The sequence below is a fragment of the Equus asinus genome, chromosome 13, assembly GCF_041296235.1.
Source record: "Equus asinus isolate D_3611 breed Donkey chromosome 13, EquAss-T2T_v2, whole genome shotgun sequence".
Classification (NCBI taxonomy): Eukaryota; Metazoa; Chordata; class Mammalia; order Perissodactyla; family Equidae; genus Equus; species Equus asinus.
Window position 1 is genome coordinate 16611103 of NC_091802.1, and position 12285 is coordinate 16623387.

Below are 12285 nucleotides of genomic sequence, written 5' to 3' on the forward strand. Positions count from 1 at the left end.
TTCATTGTTCACAAGGTAAATTTTCAAAGTGGAATTACTAGGTCAAAAAGGGCATGCAGATTTTTAAGACTTTTGATAGATAATGCCATATTGCCCTCCAAAAAAGGTTATAGCTGTTTAAAATGCAGAATATGAAAGTATCTGTTTTCTAGCATCCTCACCAATCCTGAATGGTTTTTTTCTAACTTTGCTAGAGTTGGGCAAAAAACGGCATCTCACTGTTTCGATTTTCATTCTTTGATTACTAACAGGGTTGATTTTTTTTTTTTAAGTATCATACTTATTGGTTATATATAGTGATATTATATTTATTATAAATTGCCTTAGGTTCTTTGCACATTTTAGAATGCTCATCCATTTTTTTCTTAATGATTTGAAAAATTGTTTATGAATAATTTTTGAACTTTCTTTGGTTACCCTTGTACAAGAGGTGTTTTATTTTTATATTGAATGAGATGAGAGCTTTTGGAAACTTGGAAGGGAGAGGTATAGTACTCTGTTTTTCAGGCAATAAGAACATGTCTTTTCCTTCATCACACCATGTTAGGTAAGATCCTTAGTTTGTTTTCATCCTGTGAGGTAGTTTCTTGCTCTTATACCTCGCTCTCTATCAGTCCATAGATAATCTAAGGAAAAATCATTTCCAGCCAGATATGTAGTTCATTTCTAAATGAACTAAACTCTATCTATTTCCTTCTCTATTTTGCCTGTTAAATTGAAGGAGCCCTTGATATGGGTATAGTTAAACTTAGTAAAAGTTATACAGCGTTTTGAAAAATCCTCTGGTTTATCTCTAGAAAACATTATAAATTCAGAGGGTTTTTGTGGGTTTTTTTGCTTATTCTCGCTTTAGGTGCGGTAAATACCTTGATGCACCAGTTTGTTTGATGATTCATTTCACCATTGGTCCTTTGGCATTGACTGTTTCTCTCTGCCTTCCTCATTATTGCCCTCCCTCACCTTTTTTGTGCATTCTCTCACCTCTTTACTAATTGTTTATAAATTGTTTATAGAATTACTAATTACGCCTTCCATTTACTCCAGTCCTTTCAGATTATATCAGTTACTGCCTAATTTATAAATCTGATTTCCCAAATGGGTCCTGTTGAGCTCGGTTATCTTTATGCTCATGCTATAGATAGGTCAATGACTAGGTGTTCTTTTTGTTCTAGGATAGTAATTCTCACACTTTAGCACTCATCACAATTAGCTGAAAGGCTTCTTAAAACACCAATCACTAGACCCCACCCCAACAGTTTCTGATTAGTCAGGAGGAGGAGAGACTAAAAAATTGTATTTCCAGGAAGTTCCCAGGTGATACCGATTGTCTGGATTTCGCTCTTTGAGAACCACTGTTTTTAGGAATGTGGTGGCTGCCAGCATTGCAGCCATCAGGCAGAGATTTTGGCCCAGGTAAAAGTAAGATTTCTGGTATAAGTCGTCTTCCTAATTCTATCTTCAACTTTGGAATGCAGAGCCTATTATCTGAGGGTTCATATACTTTGCCTCCATGTTTCCAGAGAGCTTTCTGAGCTCTTCAGAAAGAAGTTAAATTCAGAATGCTATAAATATATTTTTCCTGAAATAAATGAAGAGTCTTATGTCTTATTCTCCTTTTCCAGGAGGACCCTGAGTAAAACACCTGACTTCACTGAGTGTTTAGCATGTGCCAGGCACTGTTTTAATGCTTTACATGAACTCATTTGCATTTTACAAAAAGCTGTGTGGGAATTTGAACTACAGGGAAGAACTTGCCCAAGATGACACAGCTAAGAATGAAGGAATCAGATCCAAGCAATCCACGTCTAGAGCGCACTCTTAATTGAATATAAATATAATAGTAGAATGGTTGAACAAACATCGCTTAGTACTTCAGTTCTCTCCTCAACTTTGACAGTTCTTTTATTTTCACTGGGAGCTTGATTTCTCACCAGGTGCTTGGGAACTATTGACCTGGTTTAGGGAGATCGTCTGATCTCGCACAATAGTTTCTGAGGATGAACAGAGTAAAAGTTCACATGACGGGAATGGATGCTCAAATTGAATTTGCCTACTTCTTTCTCTCTGGGTTGGATGTTCTTCAAATCTTGAAATGTCCTGGATCCAAAGATACCTGAGTGGCTAGAATATGAGTCTTTGGAGAAAGAACTTGATTTATTTCTCACAAACCCTTGAGAGTGTTCTCGGAGGGACTGAATATATGCACAGGATGATCTCCATTATTTTGGAAGTGTGTCTAAGGGCAAAAAAATCTAAGAGTGGGGGCCGGCCCCATGGCCGAGTAGTTAAAGTTCCCCACACTCCACTTCAGTGGCCGGGGTTCACAGGTTTGGATCCCAGGTGTGGACCTACTCCACTCATCAGCCATGCTGTGGAGGCATCCCACATACAAAGTGGAGGAAGATTGGGAGAGATGTTAGCTCAGGGCTAATCTTCCTTACAGGAAAAACAGAAAAAAACTAAGAGTAGTGGTAGTGCAACTTCTAAGGACCACAGGATCAGGACAATGCACTGGACTCCCAACTTTGCAGGCAGGACTGTTGATAGATGAATGTGGCTCTTGGAGTTGGCTAATGGGGATAACTGATGCATAAAAACCTAAAGATCAGAGATGTAATCATGCCTACCTATCTACATTCATACATACATACAAACAATCTTCTGCTCAAGATTTAGTAAATATGGGCCATAATGAAAAATAAGATTGAAATTGGTACGGGGAAGACATACAGTACTTAGAGCAAAGACTTAACTATTGACGTAAACTTCTCCCTCAGTCCTTCCTATTCCACTCTTTTTTATTTTCTTTGCTAATATAATCTGTCATACATATAAAAAAATATGTATTATATTTTTACTTCATAACTATAGATATCTGAAAAAATTAATCTTTATTTACAATTGATACCTTTACTTTTATTAATCAACTTATTGGTATATAATTTACATACAGTAAAATCATACTTTTGAATATATTGATATGTGTATATTCTGTGTAAGGATCTCCCCAATTCCACTCCCCACCCCAGGCAACCACTGATCTAATTATTCTTATTATAGATTTGTCTTGCCTGTTCCAGAATTTCATGTAAATGGGATCATACAGTATGTACTTTTATGTGTTTGTTCTTTCAGCATAATATCTATGAGATTCATCCATGTGGTGTGTTTTTCCAGTAGATTTTTCCTTTTTATTGATGAGTAATATTCCATTGTATGGATATATTACAGGCTGTTTATTCATTCACTTGATGATGGACATTTGGGTTTTTATTTATTTTTGAGGAAGATTGGCCCTGAGCTAACATCTGTGCCCATCTTCCTCTACTTTATATGTGGGGTGACTGCCACAGCATGGCTTGATAAGCGGTGCTAGGTCTGAGCCCGGGATCCAAACCTGAGAACCCCCAGCCACCAAAGTGGAGCGTGAACTTAACCACTGCACCACTGGTCAACCCCTGGGTTTTTATTTTTTGGCTGTTATGAATAATGACGCTGTGAACATTAATGTACAAGTCTTTTTGTGGACATAAGTTTTCATTTTTCTGGGGTAAATAGCTAGAAGTAGAATTGCTTAGTCATATGATAAGTATATATCTAACTTTAGAGAAACTACCAAACTATTTTCCAAAGTAATTGCACCATGTTATACTCCCATTAGTAATGTGTGAGAGTTTCAGTTGCTTCACATCCTTGCCAGCACTTGGTGTTCCTGATCTTTATAATTTTAGCCCTTCTAGTAAATGTGAAGTGGTGTCATTTTAGTTTTAATTGTCATTTCCCTAATTAATGATGAGCATCATTTCATGTGTTTATTAGCAATTCATATATCCTCATTTGGGAAGTGTCCAAATCTATTGCCCCTTTTTAAAAATTGAGATACTAATGTTTTCTTATTGAGTTGTGGAAGTTCTCTATATATTCTGGACACAAATCTTTGTTAGATATATGTCCTGTGAATATATTCTTGCAGTATGTGGCTGGCTTTTTTTTTTTTTTTTTTTGGACAGAATCTTGAACAGCGAAAGTTTTTAATTTTGATGAAGTTCAGTTTTTTCAAAATTTCACTTTATGATTAATGCCTTTTCTGTTTTAAGAAATCTTTGCTTTTGTCTTCTTCACTATATCCTTTAAAAAATTTTTTTTCCAAGTGGTTGTTCTAGGGCTAACAATTTGTATCCTTAAATTTTCAGAATATATTTAGGGTCAGTATTGTACCTCTTTACACTTCACACCTTATGCTTCCTGTTTCCTGCTTCACACTTCACAAATGTAATAACCTTAAAACACTAAAATTCCATTTACCTATTCCCTCTTGTTTTGTGTAGTCATCTTCTGTTATGCTTTTTTGTATGTTATAAACCCTACCATACATGTTATTTCTATTTATACAATTGGTTGAGTTTTAAGTAAATTACAAACAAAAAGAAAACATAGACTTTTATATTTATCCACTTATTTACTGGTGCTCTTCATTCTTTCCAGTATATCCAAGTTTCCATTTGGTATCATTTCTCTTGAGCCTACAGGACATAAGCAGGTTGGCTGGTGACAAATTCCCATAGCCTTTGTTTATATAAAAATGTTTCTGTGGGCTGGCCCCGTGGCCGAGTGGTTAAGTTCGTGCGCTCCACTGCAGGCGGCCCAGTGTTTCATTGGTTCGAATCCTGGGCGCGGACATGGCACTGCTCATCAAACCACGCTGAGGCAGCGTCCCACATGCCACAACTAGGAGGACCCACAACGAAGAATATACAACTATGTACCGGGGGGCTTTGGGGATAAAAAGGAAAAAATAAAATCTTAAAAAAAAAAAAAAAATGTTTCTGGGTTTTTGAGGGTTTTTTGCTTGAGGAAGATTTGCCCTGAGCTAACATCTGTGCCAGTCTTCCTCTATTTTGTATGTGGGCCACCGCTGCAGCATGGCTGCCAAAGAGTGGTATAGGTCTGTGCCCAGGAACCAAACCCTGGCCGCCGAGGCAGAGCATGCTGATCCTAACCTCTAGGCCATAGGGCCGCCTCCTTTTTTTTTCCTTTTTGTCTGTGGTTTTAAGGAGGTGTGCTGTTTTTTTCTTCTGGGTATAGAATTCTGGATTGAAGTTTTTTTCTTTCAGTGCCTCCAAGATGTGGTTCTATTAGTACCTGGCACCCATTGTTTTCTTGTGAGAAATAAGCATTCTTATGCCTCTGTATGTAATGTATCTTTTTGGGGGACTGCTTTGAATATTTTCTTTTTATCTTTGGTTTTTAGTAGTTTGATTGGGATATGAAGAGGTGTAGTTCTTTTTACATTTATCCTGCTTGATGTTCACTGATCCTCTTGGATTTGTAAGTTGGTGTTTTCCACCAAATTTGGAGTATCTTTCAGACATTATTCTCTTTTCTGCCTCAATTACCCTCTCTTCTCTTTCTGAAATTCCAATTGTGTGCATGTTAGACGTTTGATATAATCTCATACATTTGTGAGGCTCCATTTGTGTTTAGTGTTTTTCTCTCTAGTCTTAAGAGTACTTAGTTTCTATTGATCTGTCTTCAAGCTCACTGGCTGTTTTTTCTCCCATTTCCAGCATACCATTAAACTTATCCAGTGAACTTTTTCATTATTTTGCTTTTCAGTTGAAGAATTTCTACTTGGTTCTTTTTTGTAATTTCCTTTTCTGTACTGACATTTCCTGTTTGTTTACTCATTAAGACTATATTTTCTTTTAGTTCTTTGAACATCCTTCCCGTTAATATTTTGGACATATTTATAATAGGTGCTTTAAAGTCTTTGCCTGCCAATTCCAACATCTGGGCCATCTCACATTTGATTTCTGTTGAATATGGATTGCATTTTCCTGTTTCTTTGTGTCTAGTGATTTTTGTTTAAAATCACTGGACATTGTGGATAATTTGTTAGAGAGATTCTGGATCTTGTTACCTTCCTCTGGAGAGTATTGTTTTTATATTTTAACAGGCAGTTAAATTATGCTTGATCATCTTGAACTGGCGTAGGCTTGATTTTTACACATTATTAGTGCAGCTATGTAGAAACATAGGCTGTTTCCCGAGCCCCAGTAACTTGGCAATAGTCAACCTTCAAGCTCTGTCTGCCCTGCAGATTTTGTTTTACGCTGGGTTTTAGGATTTATTAATGCAGATTTATATTAGGTCTAACTCTAGGGTGTGTTTTCTCTGGAGTATCAGATGGTTGCCAAGGGGTGTTAACAAGGTGTTAAGATCTCTTCACTCTGTCAGTGTTGGAACTCCAACTCCCCCATCCCTAGGCAGTGCTCTTTCCCCAGCACTGCTGGACCTCTGATACCTCTCTGTTCCACTCTCAGCCCTGTAGCAGCTGCCATCTGGTAAGCCTCTGATGTTCTTGGCCTGCGTGTGTATAGTCCAGCCTTCACCCCCTTATTCACTAAGGATTCTCACATATACTTCATGCCCTTTCTTTGCACAACTTCTTCCTGTCCGTTTCCTTACTCACAGATTCCAGCTACTTCACCTGCCTCAAATTCTGCTCTCTGCCTCTTCATCTCAACAGGACCACCGTAATTTCCTTGAGATTCAGCTTTTTGTGTTATGATTGGAAAATTATCCCCAAGCAGAGGACTGAGTGATCACAGACTCATTTCATGAGTTTCTCTTCTCTCAGGGATCACAGTCTTACAAATGCCTGTTGTCCACTGCCTAAAAAAAGTTGTCTCATATATTTTATAGCTGTTTATGGTGGGAGGACTAGTCCAGTACCAGTTACTCCGTCATGGTCAGAAACAGAAGGTAGACTGTCTTTACTTTTTAATTACAAAAGTAATCTATGCTCTCTCCATCTACTTAAAATAATATAGAACTACAGAAAATAAGAGCACAAGTCCCTCCCTTCCAAAGATGATTGCTATTAACAGTTTGGTAACCATCTTTCCAGATGTACATATACAGAGTATTAGTTTTTCTAATAAAAATGCATGCTATTATATACATTACTTTTTTTTTTGCCTAATATGCCTTGGAACTGTTTCTAAATCAATACATATAAATCTACACCATTCTTTGTCAGGTTGCATCATATTCCATTGCATAGATACAATTTATCCATCTTTTAGGTGATATTTAGTTATGTCAAATTTTTGTTATTACAAACAATAGTCAAGTGAACTTCCTTCTACTTAAATATTTTTATACTTATATATTTCTGTAGAATAGATTCCTACAAGTGAATTTGCTTTGTCAAAAGATATGTTTACTATTTTGACAAATACTGTTAAATTGCCCTCCAAAATGATCATACCAATTTACACTCCCATTAACAGTAAATGAGTGTCTTGTTCTTTATACTGTCACCAACACTGTGTATTATTACCAATATTTTCATTTCTGCTAATCTTCTGGGTTAAAAAAATGTATTTCACTTTAACTTACCTGTATTTACTAGTGTAACAAAGAATCTTTCTGTTAATTTGTCTGTTTATATTTCGTCCTCTCTGACTTGCATATTTATGGCCTTACCTTTTTTTTCTTGCTGAAGAAGATTCACCCTGAGCTAACATCCACTACCAATCTTCCTCTTTTTGTATCTGAGCAGCCACCACAGCACAGCCTCTGACTGACGAATGGTGTAGGTCTGCACCTGGGAACCGAACCCGGGCTGCCAAAGTGGAGTGCACTGAACTTAACCACTAGGCCACTGGGGCTGGCCTGCTTTGCCCATTTTTAACTGTTATTTATTATTTTTGTTGATATGTAGGTGTTCTTTATACACTGTAGATAGTTTTATTTTCTGTTACAAATAGTTTCTCCTGGTTTGCAACTTGTTTTATAATCTTATTCATATTTTTTACAGTGTGCAACTTAAAATTTTTATAGTCAGATTTGCCTTTTCCTATATGACCTCTGCATTTTTTTGTCATGCTTGCCTCATCTGTCTACACACCTATTATTGTTCCTTCTGATTGTTTAACTTGATTTCTCTAAAAAGAAAGATTTGTGATTAGCAAGATACACTGTGATTTACCCAGGCTTCTATTGGACTTTTGGCTGTAAAGTGGAGACTGTGACTTTTTTTTTTTTTTTTGAAGAAGATTAGCCCTGAGCTAACTACTGCCAATCCTCCTCTTTTTGCTGAGGAAGACTGGCCCTGAGCTAACGTCCATGCCCATCTTCCTCTATTTTATATGTGGGACGCCTACCACAGCATGGTTTTTGCAAAGCGGTGCCATGTCCTCACCTGGGATCTGGACCAGTGAACCCCAGGCCGCCGAGAAGTGGAACGTGTAAACTTAACCGCTGTGCCACCAAGCCGGCCCCAAGACTGCCACTTTTACATAGTCCAAATATTCCAGAATTGCACTCATTTGGGACAGAGGCTTTTGAAGGTTTTATATTTTTGTGGAGAGTTTTTTGTGATATTATTATTGTCAGTGACAGAAAAAAATGAATCTTTAGCTGCCTAAGAGTAAATCCAAATGTTTTCTTAACTACAAGTAAACTCAGAAATAACCAGATGAAATAGTGTAAAACCTCATTTGTAGTGAATGCTTATCTAGCAGTAGATTTTTTCTTGCTCATGCACACAGCCCCCTCTAAAGTGAAGAAGAGAAAAATGAGAAACTGTTCTTAATTCTAGAGTGCAGTGGAAAACGTGGTTTGCATATGTACAGCAAAAAACTTTGGAAGGTTAGAATTGCACAATGAATGTAAGTTGAGCAATTGCTTAACAAGGCATACACATTGGGGGGGTGTCCTTTGCTCTTGTGCAATTAGGGAACTCCAGAGCTGCCTGAATAGGGGATTTCCTTTTATTTCTTACATGCCATTTTAAAAATTCACTTTTTATCTTCTTTTCAGTGTTCATTTTTGGTTTTCATTCCCTTGAATTCTTACTTGTGGTTTTCTTTTCTTTTTTCTTTTTTTTAAGGAAAGAGATAAATTAGCCAGACATCCACATGTCCCCACCTCTGTGACTATGACTGGAAATGAACCTGGGCCAGGTTCTACAGATGGTGGGAGGATGGTTGCTGATGGTTTAAGGATGTCTAGTTCAGCTTCTTCTCATAATTGCAATACTCAGCTGGTTCTCAGTGTTTGAAATATGGGTTAGTGATCAGCCAGCATTCCCTGGTTTCTTAGTACTAAGATTTTGCAGACTTTGTATTGAGTTTTCTGAGGTTTTTGCCTGTTTTGCTTTTAATGGTGACCGATACCTAATGAAGATCAACTGCAGACTTTACTAGAAAGGTAAAGCCAAACTTTAAGCTGAAAGCATAGGAGCCAATCAGTGAGAGCCAGAGCTGTACAGTGCTTTTTTCTCTTGGCAAAAGAAAAGTCCTTGTTTTCTCCCTTCCCTTTTGCCTGCTCAGTCACACTCAGGGTAAATGGTACTTAGTAATCATGATTCTGTTCCGTTTACCTTTGTGCTGGGGGTACTGGAATCTCTTTGCTCTCAACTTTGCTCTGTTCCAGAGGAACAGGAGAGGTAGTTGGGTCAGAGTGCCAGAAAAGCTGAAGTTAAGTATGTGGATTTCATAGCCGCATGTATGAGTGTTTGTGGGGCAGGGAACTTCTAATGGAAAACATTTGTGTTGCATCGAAAACAGAGCGAGGCCTGGTTAGAGTCTGTCTGGTCTGTCTGTCAGTCTGTTCCCTACCAGCACTAGTCATTGTTCTCCTGGGAGTCTCAGGCGTATTGTGGTTTCTTCTGCTCTTGCTATCCCCTGATCTTGCCAGAGTTTTTGTGTCATGGGTGGCCCCATTCTCAGTTTGGAGTGAGACTGCAAGGGTGGTGACTAATGGCTTTGAAGGCACTCAAGCCCACATATTGGCTTGGCGACCCTTCTTAGGGTGAGCCTGAGGAGAGGGAAGGGTCCCCAATACAGACAGTGGGAGAAGCATGCTTAGACACATACAGACGCTTTTTTAGCCCCTGCTTTTACTGCTAGCAAAGCATAAACCAGAAGAATGGAGACTAGAGGCAAAGGCTTGCTGTTTGGACTTGCCATTTCATTTGTAAATGCTCCTAAGGGATGCACCTGGGTGCCCAAGCTTGTCTCTGACAGGCTGATGTCAATCAGGTTGTGTGGCTGGATCCCCTTTAGGAAATACAGAAGAGAAAGTGCTAATTTCCCTGAGGGGTAGTGTCACTCTGAGATATGAGGGACCTGTAACTTGAGCTGTTTCTTTTTTCCCCTTCAGAACCTCTGAAATTCACATTTGTTCATCATTTTAAAAAAAGAAAGAAAGAAAACAATAAAAAACAGCAGCTCAGAGTTTTTTGGGTCCCTAAGAAGGTACTTCACCAATGTGGTTTTCACATTTTCAGGTTTTTGGCTGGTGAATAAGATTGAGCAGAAATGCTCCTTCCCCTGATAACAATACATTCAGATGCAGGATCAGGAGCGCGTGGATTAAAACCAGACGGTGGATGATTAATATTGTTACTTATAGAGGTAGACATGGCAGCTTCCTCTATTTAAATGAAAAAGCCCTTTCTCTGCATTTGTATGTGTGCATATGCTTACATACTTGTGCTCTTCGAAGGTGGAGCTAAGAGTTACTAGCTTAGTTACAGTTTCCAAGTACCATTTCCTTCCTCTTGCTTGAAGCACCCAAGAAGTACTAGAAGGATTAAGCTATGAAGCAGAGGTGTGAAGATAAGCCACTCAAATGAGAGTGGGAATGTTTTCTTTTTCAAGCTGTTTTCACGGCTTTCCACGTACTGCTGTAACACACATCTTTATCCACCAGACTATTCTCACTCCCTATGGTCCTGTGACCTCATTATAAGAGGCATAATTTTTTTTTCAAAATGTTGCACCTTTGGAGGTACCCATTCCCATCATTTCATTATTAGATAATAATGATATTAAAAGGAACTTTGTTATTACAGATATACTTGTTTTTTTGATCTCACTGACAACATGACATGAGATTTCTTAGAGAATACTTTTAATGAGAGCTTGATAGGTGTTTGTTATTTTTCAAACTATGTTTCAGGATTTATTTTTATTAGGTTCTGTGCACATTAACCTGGTTAGCCTAGGCCTCTGATTCCCCCCGTGATTTTTAAAATTGTATACATTTTGCCCTTTGTAGAAACGAGACCTCTGCCCAAATGAAACAGGAAATGAAAGGGGGAGGCGGAAAACCAGACTGGGACTTGATATCTTTTTATCTGCGTAAAGAAGATTGCATTGTCTCTGAAACAGTGAAAAGTTTTGGGGACAAAGAGTATACTATAAAGTTCCTTTTATTCCAACAGCAATATGGGTCTTTTTTTTTTTTTTTTTTAAAGATTCTATTTTTCCTTTTTCTTCCAATGCCCACCAATACATAGTTGTGTATTTTTAGTTGTGGGTCCTTCTAGTTGTGGAATGTGGGATGCCACCTCAGCATGGCTTGATGAGCGGTTCTCTGTCCATACCGAGGATTCGAATTGGTGGAACCCTGGGACCCCGAAGTGGAGCACGTGAACTTAACCACTTGGCCACGGCCGGCCCCCTGGGTCTATTTTAATTTTGCCTCCAATATCAAGGTGAAAGTGGACTTTGTCAGCCTTGTCACACTCTAGCTGTATGCATTCCCAGGTATCCCCAATCATAGAATGAATTGATGTTCCTCCTGTTCATCCCCTTCCCCAGAGACCAAGATTTGTTTGTTTGTTTACATAGATTAAAATCCACTTTTGTTCTACAGTTTTGACAAACATTCAGTCATGTAGCCATGACCACAATTAAGATATGGAGCATTTTCATCACTCCAAAAAACTTCCTCAGGCACCCAACCCTCCCCCACCCCTAATCCTTGACATCCTCATGTGTTTTCTGCCCCTATGACTTTACCTTTTCCAGAATGTTATGTAAGTAAAACCATATTGTAATTAGTTTTTTGAGTCTAGCCTCATTAACAAAGCATAAACCATTTGAGGTTCATCCATGTTGTTGCACGTATCAGTAACTCTTTTTTTGTTACTGCAGAGTAGTATTCCATTGTTTGTGTATACCACAATTTGTTTATCCATTCACCACTTGATGAACATTTGTATTGTTTGCAGTTTTTGGTAATTATGGATAGAACTACTACAAACATTCATATATAGCTTTTGATGTGAACTTAAGTTTTCATTTCTCCTGGTAAATACCTAGGAATGAACGAATGGGTCGTTTGGTAAGTATGTGTTTAAATTTGTTGGAAACTGCCCAGTTGTTTTCCATAGTAGCTGTACCACTTTGCATTCCCACCAGTAGTGTATGAGAATTGCCGTTCCTGCACGTCCTTGCCAGCACTTGGTTCTGCAGTTTGTTTCAG

At 38.2% G+C, this 12285-nt stretch overlaps 1 protein-coding gene across 5 annotated transcripts in view; it reads left to right on the forward strand.

The window, feature by feature from the left end:
- The window catches only part of SMG6 (SMG6 nonsense mediated mRNA decay factor), a 212774-nt gene that overhangs the window by 118426 nt on the left and 82063 nt on the right, over nt 1–12285 (forward strand). The window lies entirely within an intron of this gene.